Source organism: Lontra canadensis, unplaced genomic scaffold, assembly GCF_010015895.1.
Source record: "Lontra canadensis isolate GAN:19392208 unplaced genomic scaffold, GSC_riverotter_1.0 scaffold71, whole genome shotgun sequence".
NCBI lineage: Eukaryota > Metazoa > Chordata > Mammalia > Carnivora > Mustelidae > Lontra > Lontra canadensis.
Window position 1 is genome coordinate 7,031,608 of NW_022631065.1, and position 7,262 is coordinate 7,038,869.

Genomic DNA, 7,262 nt, shown 5'->3' on the forward strand with positions numbered 1-7,262 from the left:
GTTTATATGTCTCTAGGAATGCATCCATTTCTTCCAGATTGTCAAATTTGTTGGTGTAGAGTTGCTCATAGTATGTTCTTATAATTGCTTGTATTTCTTTGGTGTTAGTTGTGATCTCTCCTCTTTCATTCATGATTTTATTTATTTGGGTCCTTTCTCTTTTCTTTTTGATAAGTCTGGCCAGGGGTTTATCAATCTTATTAATTCTTTCAAAGAACCAGCTCCTAGTTTGGTTGATTTGTTCTATTGTTTTTTTGGTCTCTATTTCATTGATTTCTGCCCTGATCTTTATGATTTCTCTTCTCCTGCTGGGTTTAGGCTTTCTTTCTTGTTCTTTCTCCAGCTCCTTTAGGTGTAGGGTTAGGTTGTGTACCTGAGACCTTTCTTGTTTCTTGAGAAAGGCTTGTACCGCTATATATTTTCCTCTCAGGACTGCCTTTGTTGTGTCCCACAGATTTTGAACCGTTGTATTTTCATTATCATTTGTTTCCATGAATTTTTTCAATTCTTCTTTAATTTCCTGGTTGACCCATTCATTCTTTAGAAGGATGCTGTTTAGTCGCCATGTATTTGGGTTCTTTCCAAATATCCTCTTGAGATTGAGTTCTAGCTTCAGAGCATTGTGTTCTGAAAATATGCAGGGAATGATCCCAATCTTTTGATACCGGTTGAGACCTGATTTAGAACCAAGGATGTGATCTATTCTGGAGAATGTTCCATGGGCACTAGAGAAGAATGTGTATTCTGTTGCTTTGGGATGAAATGTTCTGAATATATCTGTGATGTCCATCTGGTCCAGTGTGTCATTTAAGGCCTTTATTTCCTTGTTGATCTTTTGCTTGGATGATCTGTCCATGTCAGTGAGGGGAGTGTTAAAGTCCCCTACTATTATTGAATTATTGTCGATGTGTTTCTTTGATTTTGTTATTAATTGGTTTATATAGTTGGTTGCTCCCACGTTAGGGGCATAGATATTTACAATTGTTAGATCTTCTTGTTGGACAGATCCTTTGAGTATGATATAGTGTCCTTCTTCATCTCTTATTATAGTCTTTGGCTTAAAATCTAATTGATCTGATATAAGGATTGCCACTCCGGCTTTCTTCTGATGTCCATTAGCATGGTAAATTCTTTTCCACCCCCTCACTTTAAATCTGAAGGTGTCTTCGGGTTTAAAATGAGTTTCTTGTAGGCAACATATAGATGGGTTTTGTTTTTTTATCCATTCTGATACCCTGTGTCTTTTGATTGGGGCATTTAGCCTATTAACACTCAGGGTAACTATTGAGAGATATGAATTTAGTGCCATTGTATTGCCTGTGACTGTTATTGTATATTGTCTCTGTTCCTTTCTGGTCTACTACTTTTAGGGTCTCTCTTTGATTAGAGGACCCCTTTCAATATTTCCTGTAGAGCTGGTTTGGTGTTTACAAATTCTTTCAGTTTTTGTTTGTCCTGGAAGCTTTTAATCTCTCCTTCTATTTTCAATGATAGCCTAGCTGGATATAGTATTCTTGGCTGCATGTTTTTCTCGTTTAGTACTCTGAATATATCATGCCAGCTCTTTCTGGCCTGCCAGGTCTCTGTTGATAAGTCTGCTGCCAATCTAATATTTTTACCATTGTATGTTACAGACTTCTTCTCCCGGGCTGCTTTCAGGATTTTCTCTTTGTCACTAAGACTTGTAAATTTTACTATTAGGTGATGGGGTGTGGACCTATTCTTATTGATTTTGAGGGGGGTTCTCTGAACCTCCTGGATTTTGATGCTTGTTCCCTTTGCCATATTGGGGAAATTCTCTCCAATCATTCTCTCCAATATACCTTCTGCTCCACTCTCTCTTTCTTCTTCTTCTGGAATCCCAATGATTCTAATGTTGTTTCATCTTATGGTGTCACTTATCTCTCGAATTCTGCTCTCGTGGTCCAGTAGCTGTTTGTCCCTCTTTTGCTCAGCTTCTTTATTCTCTGTCATTTGGTCTTCTATATCACTAATTCTTTCTTCTGCCTCATTTATCCTAGCAGTGAGAGCCTCTATTTTTGATTGCACCTCATTAATAGCTTTTTTTATTTCAACTTGATTAGATTTTAGTTATTTTATTTCTCCAGAAAGGGCTTTATATCTCCCGAGAGGGTTTCTCTAATATCTTCCATGCCTTTTTCGAGCCCAGCTAGAACCTTGAGAATCGTCATTCTGAATTCTAGATCTGACATATTACCAATGTCTGTATTGATTAGGTCCCTAGCCTTCGGTACTGCCTCTTGTTCTTTTTTTTGTGGTGAATTTTTCTGCCTTGTCATTTTGTCCAGATAAGAGTATATGGAGGAACAAGTAAAATACTAAAAGGGTGGCAACAACCCCAGGAAAATATGCTTTAGCCAAATCAGAAGAGATCCCAAGCGTAAGGGGGGGGGGGAAGGGGAAAAAAAAGGGTAGAAAAAAAAAAAAAAAAAAAAAAAAAAAAAGAAACAAAAAAAGAAAACCAATAATGAAAATATATGAAAAGGAAAAATATATATATATATATTAGATAAACTAGTTAAAAAACGTTAAAAAAGAAAATGGTAAAAGTTTAAAAATTTAGCAGAAGAAGAGAAAAAAAATTGAAAAAGAAAAAAAAATTAACTGTATGGCTAAAGAATCATGGGGAGAAAGCCATGAGTTCCGTGCTTTGCTTTCTCCTCCTCTGGAATTCCGCTGCTCTCCTTGGTATTTAAACTGCACTCCTCGTAAGTGAACTTGGTCCTGGCTGGGTTTCTTGTTGATCTTCTGGGGGAGGGGCCTGTTGTAGTGATTCTCAAGTGTCTTTGCCCCAGGCGGAGTTGCAATGCCCTTACCATGGGCCGGGCTGAGTAATCCCCTCAGGTTTGCTTTCGGGAGCTTTTGTTCCCTGAGCGCTTTCCGTAGAGATCTGGAGGACGGGAATGAAGATGGCGGCCTCCCAGTCTCCAGCCCGGAGGAGCCGAGAGCCCGGGGCCCCACTCCTCAGTGCGCCCTCAGAGAACAGCGCCCAATTACTCCCGTCACCCTGTCTCCGGCCTCGCCCGAGCTGACCGAGCCTGCGACCGGTTCAAGGTAACCCCGAGCTGAGAGTCACTCCTTGGCTCTGTCTCTGTAGCCGGCTTCCCCGTTCTAATACCTGCAAGCTCTGCGACACTCAGACACTCCCGATCCTTCTGTGACCCTGTGGGACCTGAGGCCACACTGACCCCGCGTGGGCTTCACCCCGGTTTAGCCTCTGGAGCGATGTCCCTCAGTGGAACAGACTTTTAAAAGTCCTGATTTTGTGCTCCGTTGCTCCACCGCTTGCCGGGAGCCGGCCCCTCCACCCGCGGTCTATCTTCCCGTCGCTTTGGATTCACTTCTCCTCCAGTCCTACCTTTCAGAAAGTGGTTGATTTTCTGTTTTTAGAATTGCTGTTCTTCTTCTCTTCTATCTCCCATTGGATTTGTAGGTGTTTGCAATCTTTAGATAAGCTATCTAGCTGATCTCCCGCAACCTGAAGTAGTCTCAGCCTGCTACTTCTCCGCCATCTTGACTCCTCCCCCTCTGTTAATATTTTTTGAGTGAAAATAAATGATGCTCTTTTGAAGAAATTTCCTTTAACTGACTGAGGGCAAGACCCAGACTCTTCATGTATCTGTGTATATCAAGACCACTAATCCATCTTCCATCTTATCACCACTCCTCCCTAGTCATAGCTTGCTTTTATGAAAAAAGGGTAAGTGTATTTGGCTAGTTCCCTAATCTGGAAAAGAAGTTGTCATATGAGACCATTGACAAAATTTTCCATATGAAAAAACAATACTACCATTGCTAGGCAGGGTTATCACTTTTTGAATAAATAGTGAGATGAATGGACATTGTCACTTTTTAAAAATTAATATTTGTTAAATTATTTTTGCTCTTTCAGAGATAGACAGCCTTGACTAAATGCCCAGTTAGCATTTTTGGTGGAAACACCTTCCTATCAGTTTAAATGAATTTATGATGTGCAACCCACGAGTCTTGATTTTCTGCCAGGGTTAAAGTCATAAAAATGGGTTAGAAAAGTTCATAATGACAGTGCTTGTGTCAATTCCTATTTTAGTTTGAGCTCCTCCTTTGGAAAGGAACTGTAAAGGCCAGAATCTGTTCTTCCAGTTGGAGAATCCCATGGTATTAGATAGAACATTTGTAGTTTTAGGTAAGAAAGATGCCATCATAATTTGGCTCAAAAAATAAAGGTACATATTGGATCACCTAACTGAAATATCTAAAAGTAAGGTAGGCTTTGAGTCCAGTTCATTCAGGGCCAACTGTCATTTCTCTGAGGCATTCTCTCCTTGTCATAAAATATCACTCTTCTAATTATTATCATAGCTTTGGTTGTACTTTTCAGTTCTCTTGCCAACTTACATTGTGAATGCTTCTTTGTACCTTCCCTTTGACCAAAAATTAATGTAAATAGCCATGGTTATATTAGCCTCCCTTTGACACACTGGTACTTAAAGCTTAGATGACATGATTTTTCAAATCTAGGCTGGTGGTACTATTTATTTTAGAGAATTGAATTAAGTCATCTGGTGAAGATATAATCAAAATGCTGCCTTCTCCTCAGAGCAATGTAATAATGGATAAATGAGATAAATAAGTGGACACCTGGAAATATTTGTGATATTGTGACTTATTGAATATATTGAAAACTTTTCTCTCAAATCAGGGTTAGACTGAACTGATCTTTATCTACTGTGTTTGGACTGTAACTTGAGATTTAGCCCACTTGAAATTTTATTAAAGGATTTATATTGAAATTTGGAAATACACATATAAAATTTTCTTATATAAGCTTCAGCTGAAAACATTGCACTGACAGATATGCCCATTGTATATGTGTTTGGAATTTTGTTAACTAAATACCAAGAGGTAAGCTATTAAGAAAATGTTAACCAGAGATGTTGTCTGCAGGACCTGCATGTAATAAGTTATGAGTTGTGAACTTGTCATAGGGATGATAAAAGTTTTCTAGTGTATAATGCTATATGTGCATTCATTCTTCAATTCCATCTTTTTAAAAACTGCCAAATGTTCAGCATCTCTCACTGCCAGCTTCCTATAGAAACTTCCCCAGATTCTTAAGCCCATACAAATCATCTCTTTCCAAAAGTCATTGACTATCACAAGTGGAAGAAGCCTCTCGTTTTATTAGGGAAGAAAAGAATGTTCAAAGAGGAGTTGAGAGATAATTGTCCATGTGTCTCTGACATTTTTTGCACTTCATACAAGAGACACACTGACAGCTCTTAGTTCTAGACTGTCTTGTCAATGATATATGTGTAGTGAAGAATATTTAAAAACAGAAAAGGGGTGCCTGGGTGGCTCAGTTGGTTAAACAGCCAACTCTTAATTTCAGTTCAGGTCAAAATCTTGGGGTCATGACATTAAGCCCTGCAGCAAGCCCTGTGTTGGGCTCTGTGCCAGGTATAGAGCCTACTTAGAATTCTCTCTCCCTCTCCCTCTGCCATCCCCTCTCTACAATACTCACTCTCTCTCTCTCCAAACAAACAAACAAACAAATAAATAAACAAAACCTTTAAAAACAGAAAAGGCATACTGCACACCTGTCAGAATGGCTAAATCAAAAAAGAAACAACAAGTATTGATGAGAATGTGGATAAAAGGAACTCTAGTGCACTATTTGTGGGAATTTAAACTAGTACAGACACTGTGGAAGGCAATGTGGAGGTTCCTCAAAAAATTAAAAATAGAATTACCATATGATCCAGTAATTCCACTACTAGGTATTTACCTAAGGAATACAAAAACATTAATTCAGGAAGATACATGCACCACTATGATTAATGTAGCATTATTTACAATAGCCAAAATATGGATGCAACCCAAGTGTCCATCAATAGATAAATGGATAAAGAAGAGATGGGATATATATACACATATGTATACATATATGGAGATGGGATATATATGTATATGGGATGAGATGGGATATGTGTGTGTGTGTATGTGTGTATACACACACATATGTGTATACATATAATGGAATATTACTCAGCTATAAAAATGAATAAAATCTTGCCATTTGCAACAACATAGGATCTAGAGTATAATGCTAAGTGAAACAGGTTAGCCAGAGAGAGGCAAATACCATATGCTTTCACTCATGTGTGGAATTTAAGAAACAAAACAAATGAACAAAGCAAAAAAAAAAAAAAAAAAGACAAACCAGAGAAATAGATTCAAATATAGAGAATGAACTGGTGGTTACCAGAGGGGAGATGGATGGGGGGAATAGGTAAAATAGGTGAAGGGGATTAAAAGTATATTTATCATGATGAGTGCTGGGTGATATATAGAAGTATTGAATCACGGTATTGTACACCTGAAACTAATATAACACTGTATGTTAACTATACTGGAATTTCAAAAAAAAAAAAGAAAGAAAGAAAGAAGAAAAATAGGCATGGCATTTTCCTCCAAAGCAAAGGACAGTCTTGCTTACAGTTTTAGGAAATAGACATAGTGTTTCCATCCAGAGTAAAGGAAGGAAGGCATACTTACTCTCCAATATGACAAGGATGTCTCTCTCTGAAATAAAAGCTATGTGTACTTACTGCCCATTATAAAGACTCAGGTTTCCTACGCTCCTATAACATAATGATAGAAATATTCCTCCCTTATAATATAACCCAGTGCATATGAAGACATCTGTGCCATCCCATTTATGCCCCCCATTCATGGGACTTAGGACTTGTGTGAGGGGACTACAGTGAGTATGTGGGGCTCATGCTGCACAAGTCATCAAGTCTTTTGCCTTCTGGCAATATCAGTGAAACTGAAAGTCTAACTTAGCTTGCAAGCAGGGCAGTATTTCAAAGACTTCACATAGTTCTTGACATGAAATTAAATAACTTTTCTCTTGCAATGCATTGAAAGTAACTAAAGATTCTTGAGTCTCACTTAATTTCTATTGCTGTTTCCATTGCACTTTGCTTTCAGAAAATGCAGGTTCTTAGTTCTTTTTTTACTTACACCCATTAGCCATTCCATCTCGGCCTTCTCCTCTGGCTGTCCTCCTCTCCCAGCCTTCCCTTCATGTCCTACCATGAATCTTTCTCTTTCTCTCCCATCATAGATCTAAAGTACTACCGACTCTATCCTGTCACAGTGTCTAGTCTCGTACGATACTGAGAATTGTCCTGTTATTCTTCTCTTAGGGACAGTTGAGCTTTTCAATAACCTCTCTCCAAAGGAAAACTGACTCT